This window comes from Artemia sp. Qi Xiang Cuo, chromosome 7 (genome assembly GCF_049724085.1).
Source record: "Artemia sp. Qi Xiang Cuo chromosome 7, ASM4972408v1, whole genome shotgun sequence".
In the NCBI taxonomy this organism is placed as follows: Eukaryota; Metazoa; Arthropoda; class Branchiopoda; order Anostraca; family Artemiidae; genus Artemia; species Artemia sp. Qi Xiang Cuo.
In genome coordinates this window covers 66,957,119-66,971,248 of record NC_142800.1, presented here as the reverse complement: position 1 = coordinate 66,971,248, position 14,130 = coordinate 66,957,119, and positions in this window count along the sequence as shown.

Sequence of the window (14,130 nt, the reverse complement as noted above, 5' to 3'; positions counted from 1 at the left end):
CTTATTCTGCAGAACTTGAACTCTTCTAAAATTGCAACTAAAATTACTCGCCCAAATCAAACAACCATAATTTATATAAGGCGCTATTATGGAAAAATACAATAAAAGCAGAATTTTCAAAGGTAAAAAATTTTGAAAACGGTTCAGAACTCCAAGGCCTCGCGTCAGCTTGCATGCTATAATGTCGCAGTGTTTTCTCCAACTCAAGTTTCGATCCAGGATGAATCCCAGATATCGGATCTCTTCAACTTGTGATAGCGGTAGGCCATTGTAAATAACGACACCAGGGAGAGTGGGAGCAGAACCAGTCCTCGTAAACATCATAAAATTAGTTTTTGATGCATTGACGCTAAGTAGGCTAGCACAAATAAATTCATGTAGGCCATCCAGCGCCTATTTAGCCTTGAACAAGAGCTCTTGCAGCGACTTTGCTGCAATCACTAAAGCCGTGTCGTCAGCAAAAGAAGTAACTGAAGCTCCGGGAATGTAGAATCTCATTGTGTCTACAAATATCAGGTACAGGAGAGGGCCAAGAACTGAGCCCTGTGGAACACCACACTTTATGGGAAACGGCTGAGAAGATTTATAACTCAAAGTCACTCTTAGCTTCCTTTCACTTAAATACGATTCAAACCAATTTAAAACACTACCCTTTATGCCTAAATAACACAGCCTTTCTAATAAAATCTTAAAATCAACAGTGTCGAAAGCTTTTCTAAAATCAATAAAAACACCCATGCACTGCTCGCCATTCTCAAGTGCTGAGTTGATATTTTCCAGAAGATGCTGGACTGCCTGCGTCGTCGAATGTCCTTTCCGGAAGCCAAATTGACCATCGTGTAAAACACCAATTTTCATCAGATACTCATAAAGTCGGTGATGAACAATCTTTTCATAAACTTTTGAATAAATCGGGAGAATTGATATTGGTCTCCAATTAGATATATCAGTTTTGACTCCACCTTTGTGCAACGGTACAACTTTAGCTATTTTAAGCGCACTCGGAAACATCCCCTTTTCCATAGAAATATTGATAAGGTATACGAGGACAGCAAGCAAATAAACCAGAACCGACTTGAGCCTTCTAAGGTTCATTCCATCAACTCCTGCACTGTTTGACTTAATCGTGCTAACAATTTTGCGTACCTCCTCTTCAGTACAAGGCTGGAAATGCATTTCGAAACCTCTTCCTCGCTCATCCACAAAACTGCTTGATTCGAAAACATGGGAGCTCCTTGCTTCTTCTTGAATCTTGCAGCCAATTTCAGAGAAATATTGTCCAAATGCGTTGCAGATTTCCTCAGTTTCTTCCAAGGTCCAATTATTTAGTACAATTTTTGGCTCCGATGGCTTCATAGGGCCTTTTAGAAGATCATTCACAACTTGCCATGTTGCTTTGGGGTTACCTTTACTTTCTTCAAATACATTTGTAAAATATGCCTTCTTTTTTTCCTTCTTCGGGCATTTGCCCTATTCCTTAGCTCTTTATACATCACATGGAGCTCATTATTCTGCGGATGATTCAGCTGCTCCTCACACGCCTGATTTCTCATATTAAACAGATTCAGCAGCTCATTATCACACCATGGTTTTCTTGGTTTATTCTTTCTGGGGTTTGTTTCTTTAAGCGGACACGTCCTATCATAAACATTCGACACTATTTGGTTAAACTTTTCAAATGCTTCCGACGGATCATCTTCATTCAGTACTGTTTCCCAGTTAATAACACTAATTTGTTCTTCAAATTTTTTCAGATTAACTGGCTTCAGTTCACGCATTGGTATTTTATTCTTTCTGTTATGTTTCTTCACTTTAGAATTCAAATGCAATACAACCGGAAGATGGTCGGAGGCTGGGGTTATAACAACAGAGCAGTACGCTTTACTTAGTATCGCTGAAGACACAAACACATTATCGATGAGCGTTTCTGAATGATCCGTGATTCTCGTTGGAATGCTCACCGTCGGGTATAAATCATTTGACATCATCAGGCTAAAAAATCCAAATTTGGTCCACGTACATTTAACAAATCAAAATTAAAGTCTCCCATACATATAAACTCTTGACTAGATCTATTTACCTTTGCAGCAAGACATTCAAATCCTTCAGCAAACTCTTCAAATGATGCACTTGGTGGCTTATATACAACAGTAAAAATACAAGCTCGATTTTCAAACTGAATTTCTATACTAAGGGTTTCTATCTTACCCTCCTTCCAAATGTCCAAATCCTTTCTAATTTTCCAATTCAAATCCTGTCAGACAATGAAAGCCAGGCCTCCACGTCCCATTGACGTTCGACTTCGAGCAATCAGTTCATAACCTGGAAAATTAAAGGACGAAAGAACAGTATCATGACCCAAAAATGTTTCACATAATGCCATTATATGTAAATTATTAGATCGGGAAATAAAATAAAAAATCTCATGGTAAGAAGACGTTAAATGACAATTCCATGTCCATGCATGAAATCCAGACCGGTCTAACTCCTCCAAAGCTGATAACTGGCGATATTTACTATCAAGAGATGGACGAAAACTAATTTGCGACCCATTATTTCCAATGTCCGTCAACAAATAATCATTAACATTAAACGGATTATTTTGCAAATCACTCAATCTTCCACTTAAACTACTACTCATATCAACTTACGCAAAAAAGAATCCTATAATTCATCCCTTTTCCGCGCTCAAACGGGGCGATAATTATACTCATAAGAAATCAAAAAATAAAAAAAAAAAAAAAAATATAAATAAAGAGTAATATAGAACATCTTGACAAGATAAACACTACCAAACTACTCATAAACAACAAACTAAACGCAATCTGAAAGCGAGTTAATTCGACGAGCAGCTCGCTCACCCGGAAGCATTGCGAGAACCTGGCCACGATCTGACCATACATTTTTCACGCCAAACTTGTCTCTCGCGGCACTCAGGATATCGCGACGGCGCTTGGTTAGAGACTCAGACAAAAAGATTTTCGAACCAGCCAATTTTGATTTACTCGCAAACACTTTACGGGCCGTCTCACAGGTAGAAAATCTCACGAACACTGGTACAACTTAATCGTTTGCCGACCCTGGATTATTCAATTTCGACCTGTAAACCATAACAAAATCAAAATCAGAGATACTGGGAAGCTCCAGCTTTTGCGAGGCTATATTCAGAATGGTCGACTTCAAGTCAACACCCGGCTGCTGCTTAATACCATGAAAAACTAGAGTTCCAAGCTGTTTTTCTTGCTCATAATCATCAATTTTCACTTCTGATTTTGCAATACGGTTCTCTAAATTTTCAATCAGTCCTTTGATATTCTTTACTGATACCAACAATTGCTCTAGCTTCAGATTGAACTCAAGCAACACTGACGAGTATATTTCACTCACGATAGTCTCAACAGAAGTTTTCAGAGTTCGGTCGTTTCCGCATTTATCTTGAACTTGCTTAGTAATCGCGCTCATCATTGATTCTTTTGTCTTAGCGATTTCTTCCTCAGTTGCGACTATTTTAACTAGCAAATCCGCGGTAGATGGTCCAGAAGAAACTGCTCTCAGCGATGCGAAAGTTTTGGAAGCCGTCTTATAAATGTCCGGGTTTTGGTTAACCTCTTTCAATGCACTTCCAACATTTTTATCAGTTTTTGTAGATGCTTCGCGGTAATTGTCCTCAAACGAGATGAGACTATTCTCCGTTAGGCGTGACTCTGTGTGATCTCCATACGCAAAAACTAAGTAGTTACTTTTTTATCCTTTGAAACTTGGATAATTCTTACGGGCCACAGCGGGAATCTTTTGAAATTCGCTAACGCAAGCTGGAACTGTTGAAATTTTGACATTTCTTCGCTACTACGAGAAAAACCAAAAAAGAGAAAAAAAATCAACTTATCTTTCAGTGGGCAGGCCCACGGCAGCAGTGGCAATCAGCAATTGACGGCTGGCCCGGTGGTCCGCGGAACCTGCTTTGTTATTCACCACCGTACTCTGGCATCCTTAATCAGCTAATCCGAAGTAATTCGAACGCCACACAAATAATAGGATAATCTGTTGATTGCTACCGTAATTTAAGTCCTTTTTCTTTTCACAAAACGTGAATTAATTCACTTATTGCGAAACTGTCCACTGTAATTAATTCTAAATTTAATCCGGCTTAAAAATAAAACTGATGTTTACAGGTCAGATGCCAAACGAGAACTGAAACTCAATGCTGATTTGCGGTAATTTCACGCTTGGTAGATTATTATATTTTATTTTTGCTCATTTTTTGTTTAATGGAGTTCTTTACTTTTCTTTGAAAAACTTATTTGTGGCAAAAGTTTTTTTATTAATTAAATAAAAAGAACAAGTTTTTCAACTGAAAGAAAGGAGAAACATTAAAACTTAAATCAAACAGAAATTATTACTTATATGAGGGTTTCTTCCCCTCGTCAATACCTCGCTGTTTACGCTAAATTTTTTTTTAGTACTTTGATAAAGAGTTTTTTATCATAGGCAGTGCGATAACACTGCCTAAGTAAGGAACGATGTGGGCACAATGTATTATTCATTTTATCTTTTTTTTTCATTCTTAATACCCGGGCACTTCGTATCGAAGGAGTTGTCGTAGAAACTTCAAAAAGGGCTCATTCGATTGGAAATCGAAGTGGCTAGTGCCCTATTTAATAGTCGGAAGTGATTGGAGGGCAACTAGCCCCCCTCCATGCCCATCATTCCCGTAAACACATCCAATAAAAATTTTGATATAACCATTTTGTTCAGCGTAGTTGATTTCCAGATAGAAAATATGTTTTTGAGGATAACACTCCCACACAACCCTCGGAGCAAGGGTTTTAAGTTATGCCCTGAGGGCATATAAGTACGATGTTGGCAAAATGTATCATTTTTTTTCCTTAAGAGCAGGGCACTTTGTAGCGAAGAAATTGTCGCAGGAACTTCGAAAAGGGCTCATTCAATTGGAAATTGGAGTGGCTTGTGCCCTTTTTAATTGTCGAAATTGATTGGAAGGCAACTAACACCCCTTCCACGCCCACCATTTTCCAAAACAAATCCAATCAAAATTTTCAGATAGCCATTTTGTTCAGAGTAGTTGATTTCCAGAAAGAAATTTTTTTTGAGGAGAGTACTCCACCACAGCCTTCAGGGCAAGGGTTGTAAGTTATGCCCTGGGGGCATGTAAGGTTTTTATAGAAGGTATTGTCATAGACACTTCAAAAAAGGCTCAATCAAATGAAAATTCAAAGGGTTAGTGCCCTTTTCAATAGTCGAAAGTGGTTAGAGGGCAAATAGCTCCTCCCCCCCCATGCCCATAATTCCCGAAACACATGCAATTAAAATTTTGATATAGCCATTTTGTTCAGTGTAGTTGATTTCCAGATAGAAAAATATGTTTTTGATGAGGACACTCCCCCACAACCCTTGGGGCAAGGGTTTTAAGTTATGCCCTGAGGGCATATAAGAACGATGTTGGCAAAATGTATCATTTATTATTTTTTCCTTAAGAGCAGGGCACTTCGTAGCGAAGAAATTGTCGTTGGAACTTCGAAAAGGGCTCATGCAATTGGAAATTGGAGTGGCTTGTCCCCTTTTTAATAGTCGAAATTGATTGTAAGGCAACTAACACCCCTTCCACGCCCACCATTTTCCGAAACAAATCCAATCAAAATTTTGAGATAACCATTTTGTTCAGCGTAGTTGATTTCCAGATAAAAAAAATTTTTGAGGAGACTACTCCCCCACAGCCTTCAGGGCAAGGGTTGTAAGTTATGCCCTGGGAGCATTTAAGGTTTTTATAGAAGGTATTGTCGTAGAAACTTCAAAAAAGGCTCAATCGAATGAAAATTCGATTTCTCGATTTCTGAAAATTCGATTTATGAAAATTCGATCTATATTCAATAGTCGAAAGTGATCAGAGGGCAACTAGCCCCCCCTCCCCCTCCTCGCCCATCATTCTCGAAACACACTCAATTAAAATTTTCATATAGCCATTTTGTTCAGTGTAGTTGATTTCCAGATAGAAAAATATGTTTTAGAGGAGGACACTCCCCCACAACCCTCGGGGCAAGGCTTTTAAGTTATGCCCTTAGGGTGTATAAGAACGATGTTGGCAAAATGTATCATTTATTATTTTTTTTCCTTTAGAGAAGGGCACTTCGTATCGAAGAAATTGTCGTAGAAACTTTGAAAAGGGCTCATTCAATCGGAAATTGGAGTGGCTTCTGCCCATTTTAATAGTCGAAAGTGATTTGAAGGCAACTAACAACCCTTCCACGCCCACCATTTCTCCAAAGACATCCAATCAAAATTTGGAGATATCCATTTTGTTCAGCGTAGTAGATTTCCAGATAGAAATTATATTTTTGAGGAGGACACTCCCCCGCAGCTTTCAGGGCAAGGGTTGTAAGTTATGCCCTGGGGGCAAATAAGGTTTTAATAGAAGGCGTTCTCGTAGAAACTTCAAAAAAGGCTAAGTCGATTGGAAATTCAAAGCGCTAGTACCCTTTTTAATAGTCAAAAGTGACTGGAAGGCAGCTAGCCCCCCCCCCCCCTCACGCCCATCATTCCCTCAAATACATCCAATCAAAATTTTGAGATAGTCATTTTGTTCAGCGTAGTTTAAAGTTCAGGAAATTATACCTTTGAGAAGGACACTCCCCCCACAGTCTTCAGGGCAAGGGTAATAATTTATGCCCTGGGGGCATATAAGGTTTCTATTGGAATCTTTGTCGTAGAAACTTGAAAAAGGGCTCATTCGACTTGAAATTCAAAGGGCTAGTTCCCTCTTTAATAGTCAAAAGTGATTTGAGGGCAACTAACCCCTCCCTCTCCTTCACATCCACCTTTCTAATCAAAAACCCCATTTTGTTGAGCGTAGTTGATTTCCAGAAAAAAATTATGTTTTTGAGGACACTCCTCAACAGCCTTCAGGGCAAGAGTTGTAAGTTATGCACTGGGGGAATCTAAGGTTCTTATAGAAGGCGTTGTCGTAGGAAATTCAGAACAGTCTCATTTGATTGGAAATTCAAAGGGCTAGTGCCCATCTTAATAGTCGAAAGGTATTAGAGGGCAACTAGCCCCTCTGATGCCTACCTTTTTCCCAAACACATCCAATCAACATTTTGGGATAGACATTTTGTTCAACGTAGCTTTTAGTTCTGTAAATTGGGTCTATGAGGATGAAAACCCCCTCAAAGCCCTTAGGGCAAAGGTTGTAAGTTATTCCCTGTGGGCATATCAAGTTCTTATAGAACGTGTTGTCGTAGAAACTTCAAAAAGACTCATTCGATTTGAAATTGAAATCGATTTGAAAAGGATAGTACCCTTTTTAATGTTTTTGAGGAGGACACTCCCCCACTACCGTCGGGGCAAGGGTTTTAAGTTATGACCTGAGGGCGCATAAGAACAATGTTGGCACAATGTATCATTTATTATTTTTTTTTCCTTTAGAGCAGGGTACTTCGTATCGAAGAAGTTGTCGTAGAAACTTCGAAAAGTGCTCATTCAATTGGAAATTGGAGTTGATTGTGCCCTTTTTAATAGTCAAAAGTAATTGGAAGGCAACTAACACCCTTTCCACACCCACCATTTTCCGAAACACATATAATCAAAATCTTGAGATAGCCATTTTGTTCCACGTAGTTAAAGTTCAAGGAATTATACCTTTGAGCAGGACACTCCCCCCATAGTCTTCAGAGCAAGGTTCATAACTTATGCCCTGGGGGAATATAAGTTATTATTGAAATCTATGTCGTAGATACTTGAAAAAGGGCTCATTCGATTGGAATTTCAAAGGTCTAGTGCCCTTTTTAATAGTCAAAAGTTATTTGAGGGCAACTTGCCCCCCCCCCTCTCTCACCAATCTTTTTCCCAAACACATCTAATCAAAATGTTTAGATAACCATTTTGTTCAGTGTTTTGGATATCCAGATAGAAATTATGTTTTTGAGGAGGAAACTCCCCATAGCCCTCAGGGTAAGGGTTTTAAGTTATGCCCTGGGGGCATATAAGGTTTTTATAGAAAGTCTCGTCGTAGAAACTTTAAAAAGGGCTCATTCGATTGGAAATTGAAATGGCTAGTGCCGTTTTTAATAGTCCAAAGTGATTGGAAGGGGAACTAATACCCCCTTCACGGGCACCATTTCCCCAAACATATCCAATCAAAAATTTTAGATATCCATTTTGTTTCACGCAGTTTAAAGTTCAGGAAATTATACCTTTGAGCAGGACACTCCTCCAAAGTCTTCAGGGCAAGGGCTATAAGTTATGCCCTGTGGGCATATAAGGTTTTTATTGAAATCTGTCGTAGAAACTTGAAAAAGGGCTCATTCGATTGGAAATTCAAAGGGATAGTTCCCTATTTAATAGTCGAAAGTGATTGAAGGGCAACTAAACCCCCTGTCCCACCCACCATTTCCCAAAACACATCCAATCAGAATTTTGAGATATTCATGTTCAACGTAGTTGAAAGATCTGGAAATTAGGTCTTTTAGGATGATAACTATCATCCAGGATAACCAGGAAGAGGGCCCATCAGAGCCATCAGCGCAAGGTTTGTAAGTTATGCCCTGAGTGCATATAAGGTTTATATAGAAAGTTGTTATAGAAATTTCAAAAGGGGCTCATTTGATTGGAAATTCAAATTGCCCTTTATTCAAATAGTCGAAAGTGAGTGGAGAGTAATTAACCCTCCTCTCACGCCCACCATTTCACCAAACACATTCAATCAAAGTTTAGAGATAGCCATTTTGTTCAACGTAGTTGAAAGTCCTGGAAATTATGTATTTAAGGATGACAAACCCCCCAGAGCCCCCAGGGCAAAGGTTGTAAGTTATGCCCTGGGGGTATATAAGGTTTGTAATGATAGAGTTGTCGTAAAAACTTCAAAAGGAGCTCATTCAATTGGAAATTAAGAGGGCTAGTGCCCAATTTAATATTTGAAAGTGATTGGAGGGTAACTAACCCCCCTCTCATGCCAACCATTTCCGCAAATACATCCAATCAAAATTTTAAGATAGTCATTTTGTTCAACCTAGTAGACAGTTCTGGAAATTACGTTTTTGAGGCTGACAGCCCCCCAGCTCTCAGGGCGAGGGTTGTAAGTTATCCCCTGGGGGCATATAAGATTTTAATTGAAAGCGTTGTCGTAGAAACTTCAAAAGGGCTCATTTGATTGGAAATTGAAAGGGCTGGTGCCCTTTTTAATAGTCGAAAGTTATTGGAGAAAGACTAACGCCCCTCTCACGCCCACCATTTTCCCAGACACATCCATTCAAAATATTGAGATAGCCATTTTGCTTAACGTAGTTGAAAGTTCTGGAAATTAGGTCTTAGATGATGACAACCGCCCTCACAGCCCTTCGGTTAAGGGTTGTAATTTATAACCTGGGGGCATATAAGGTGTTTATAGGAAGTGTTGTCGTAGAAACTCAAAAAGGGGTCATTCGATTGGAAATTGCAAGTGCTAATGCCCTTTTTAATAGTCGAAAGTGATTGGAAGGCTTGATATTTTTATAGAAAATATCGATGCGGGTACAATGTATTATTTTTTTGTTACTGTTGTTGTTTAGACCAGGGCACTTTGTATCAAAGGAGTTGTCGTTGGAACTTCGAAAAGGGCTCATTCGATTGAAAATCAAAAGGACTGATGTCCTTTTTAATAGTCGAAAGTGATTGGAGGGAAACTAATCCCCCTCCCACGCCCACCCTCCCATTTGCCTTATGTTTAAAAACTTAATGTTGCCATAAGATTAAATCAAAATACAATGTGTTAATGCTAATTCCCAATAAGGCATCTCAGCAGTATCCCAAGAACAACTGAGGGTATTATGTTCAAACTTTCGGGGCTGCTTCTGCTCTTAAAATTTTACCTGAAATCAAAATGGCGTAAGTGTATCCAAGCTATCAAAGGAAGTAAACAGATTTTTTTGCGAATGGTTTCAATTTTTCCAATTCAGGTCAACTAGAGGAGGTATGAAACTAAATTAAATACAAATATTTGTGTCCAGATTTGTAAGAGGGTGTATGTTGTTAAAAATTGCTGAAATTTTTTTTCCAGCATACAAATAGCAGGCCAAACCATAAATTCTTAACGAAAAGGTTTAAAGTATTATTTTCTATTTCTCTGAAAAGACTATGTCACTAATATAATACTTTTTCCACAAAATAAGTTTTCAAAGAAAAGTAAAGAACTCCATTAAACAAAAAATGAGCAAAAATTAAATAAAATAACCTACCAAGCGTGAAACTACCACAAATCAGCATGGATAAATAAATGAAACCCAAAACGACTAGAAATTACAATGAATAACCGAGTCAAACTCAAAACGAGCAGAAATTAACATAAGATGGGCTAAAAATCCCTATGCCTTCCCAAGGCCAGAACATAATTTGCACTTTACTGAAAAACAAAAACAAATGAATGTGCATTGTCAGTTTAATATACATATACTGATATTTAGTAATCAAAATGTTAATATTATTTGATATATTGAAGTTATAAAAGTAAAAACATTTATATTTTTTCGGTAAAGTGCAAATTATGTTCTGGCCTTGGGAAGGCATAGGGTTTTGAGCCCAACTTATACTAATTTCTGCTCGTTTTGAGTTTGACTCGGTTATTTATTGTAATTTCTGTTCGTTTTGGGTTTCATTTATTTTATGATGCTGATTTGTGGTAGTTTCACGCTTGGTAGATTATTTGATTTTTTGTTTAATGGAGTTCTTCAATTTTCTTTGAAAAACTTATTTTGTGGAAAAAGTTTTTTTAATTAATTCTAATTAAACAGCCTTTTTGATTCAGATGGTCATTCTTAAAGAATTGGAACAAAATCTGAACTCTGGCGTAAAGAGCGAGGTATTGACGAGGGGGAGAACTTATATGTAATAATTTCTGTTCGTTTCAAATTTTAATGTTGCTCCTTACTTTCATTTGAAAAGAGTTTTTTTTTTTTTATTTAATCATAGGCAGCGCAATAGCGCTGCCTAAGTAAAGAACGATGATGGCGCAATGTATTATTTATTAATTTTTTGGTTTCTTGGTTTGTTTTAGACCAAGGCACTTCGTATTGAAGGAGTTGTATTAGAAACTTCGAAAAGGGCTCACTCGATTGGAAATTGGAAGGGCTTTTGCCCTTTTTAATAGTCGAAAATGATTGGAAGGCAACTAACACCCCTTACACGCCCACCATTTCCCCATATACATAAAATCAAAATTTTGAGATAGCCATTTTGTACAACATAGTTAAATGATCTGGAAATTATGTTTTTGAGGAGGACAATCCCCCCACAACCTTCCTAGCAAGGGTTGTAAATTATGCCCTAGGGGGTAAATAAGGTTTTTATAGAAAGGGTTGTCGTAGAAGGTTCAAAAATTGTTCATTCGATTAGAAATTGAAAGGGCTAGTGCCCTTTTCAACAGTAGAAGGTGATTGGAGAGCAACTAACCCCTCTCTAATGCCCGCCATTTTCCCAAACACATACAATCAAAAATTGCCATTTTTTTTAACTTAGTTGACAGTTCTAGAAATTAGGTCTTTGAGTATGACTCCCCTCCCACACATCCCTCAGAGTAAGGGTTGCAAGTTTTTTGTCTAGGGGCATATACAGTTTTTATAGAAAGTGTTGTCGTAGAAACTTCGAAAAGGGCTCATTCAATTAGGAATTGAGAAGGCTAGTGCCCTTATTAATAGTCAAAAGCGATCGGAGGGCGAATGCCCTCCCCCCCCCACACCCATCATTACCCCAAACACTTCCGATCAATATTTTGATATAGCCATTTTGTTGAACGTAGTTAAACGGTCCAGAAATTATATTTTTGAGTATGACACCCCCTCCCCCTACATTTTTGAAAGTTCGAAAATGGCTCATTCAATTACAAATTGTAAGGGCTAGTGCACTTTTCAATAGTAGTAGGTGATTGGAGAGCAATTAAACCCCCTCTCACGCCCACCGTTTCCCCAAAACCATGCAATCAAAATTTCGAGATAGCCATTTTGTTCGACGTAGTTGAAAGTTATGGAAACTAGGTATTTGAGGATGATACCCCCCTCAGAACCCTCAGGAAAAGGGTTATAAGTTATGCCCTGGTGGCACATAAAGTTTTTTATTGAAAATCTTGTTGAAGAAACTTCAAATAGGATTCATTTGATTGAAAATTAAAAGGGCTAGTACCCACCTCTCACATCAACCCTTTCCCAAAAAAAATCCAATTAAAATTTGAGATAGCCATTTTGTTCAACGTAGTTAAAAGTTCTGGAAATTATGTCTTTGAGGATGACAACCCCCCAAGCCCTTTGGGTAAGCCTTGTAAGTTATGCCATGGGGGCATTTAAGGCTTTTATAGAAATTATTGTGGTAGAAACTTCCAGTAGGGCCGATTTAATTAGAAATTGAAAAGGCTAGTGCCCTTTTTAATAGTCGAAAGTGATTGGAGGACAACTAGACCCCCTCTCACGCCAATCAATTTTACAAACACATCCAATCAAAATTTTGAGATAGCCATTTTGTTCAACCTAGTTGAAATCTTTGGAAATTAGGTCTTTGAGGATGACAACCCCCCACAGCCCTCAGGGTAAGGGTTGTAGCTTATGCCTAGAGGGCATATAAGGTTTTTACAGAAATAGTTGTCATAGAAAGTTCAAAAAAGGATCATTTGATTAGAAATTGAAAGGGCTAGTTCCCTTTTCAATAGTAGAAGGTGATTGGAGAGCAACTAACCCCCCTCTAACACCCACCATTTTCCCAAACACATCCAATGAAAAATTTAAGATTTCCATTTTTTTCAACGTAGTTGACAGTTCTAGAAAGTAGACCTTTGAGTATGACACCCCTCCCCCACATCCCTCAGGGTAAGGGTTGTAAGTTATTCCCTAGGGGCATATACAGTTTTTATAGAAAGTGTTGTCGTAGAAACTTAAGAAAGGGCTCATTCAATTGGGAATTGAGAGGGCTAGAGCCTTTATTAATAGTCAAAAGCGATCAGAGGGCGAATGCCTCCCCCCACGCCCATTATTTCCCCAAACACTTTCGATTAATATTTTGATACAGCCATTTTGTATTGAACGCAGTCGAAGAATCCAGAAATTTTGTTTTTGAGCATGACACCCCCCCCCCCCCACATCCCTTAGAGCTAAGGTTGTAAGTTAAGCCCTGAGGGCATATAATGTTTTACAGAAAGCGTTGTCTTAAAAACTTCAAAAAGAGCTCAACGTAGTTGAAAGTTCGGGAAATTATGTCTTTAAGGATGATAACCACCCCCCCCCCCCAACACACACATCTTTCAGGGTAAGGATTGAAAGTTATGCCTTGGGGCATATAAGGTTCTTATAGAAATATTTGTCGTGGAAACTTCAAAAAGGACTCATATCATTAGAAATCAAAATGGCTGGTGCCCTTTTTAATAGTCGAAAGCGATTGGAGGGCAACTAACCCCCTTGTCACGCTCACCATTTCCCCAAACCCATCCAATCAAAATTTTGAGATGTTGCTCAACCTAGTTGAAAGTTTTGGAAATTAGGTCTTTAAGGGTGAAAACCCCCCCCCCCCCCCCACAGCCCTTAGGGTAAGGATTTTAACTTATGCCCTGGGGACATATAAAGTTTTAAAGAAAGAGTTGTCTTAGAAAGTTCAAAAAAGGCTCATTCGATTAGAAATTGAAAGGGCTATTGCCCTTTTCAATAGTAGAAGGTGATTGGAGAGCAACTAAACCCCCTCTCACGCCCACCGTTTCCCCAAAAGATAGCCATTTTGTTCAAAGTAGTTGAAAGTTCTAGAAACTAGATATTTGAGGATGACACCCACCTCAGAGCCCTCAGGGAAAGGGTTGTAAGTTATGCCCTGGTGGCATATAAAGTTTTTTATTTAAAGTAATGTCGTAGAAACTTCAAATAGGCTTCATTTGATTGAAAATTAAAAGGGCTAGTACCCACCTCTCTAATCAACCATTTCCCCAAAAAATCCAATGAAAATTTTGAGATAGCCATTTTGTTCAAGGTAGTTAAACGTTCTGGAAATTATGTCTTTGAGGATAACATCCCCCCACAGTCCGTAGGGTAAGGCTTGTAAGTTATGCCCTGGGGGCATTATAGGTTTTTATAGAAAGTATTGGTGCGGAAACTTCAAATAGGGTCCATTAAATTG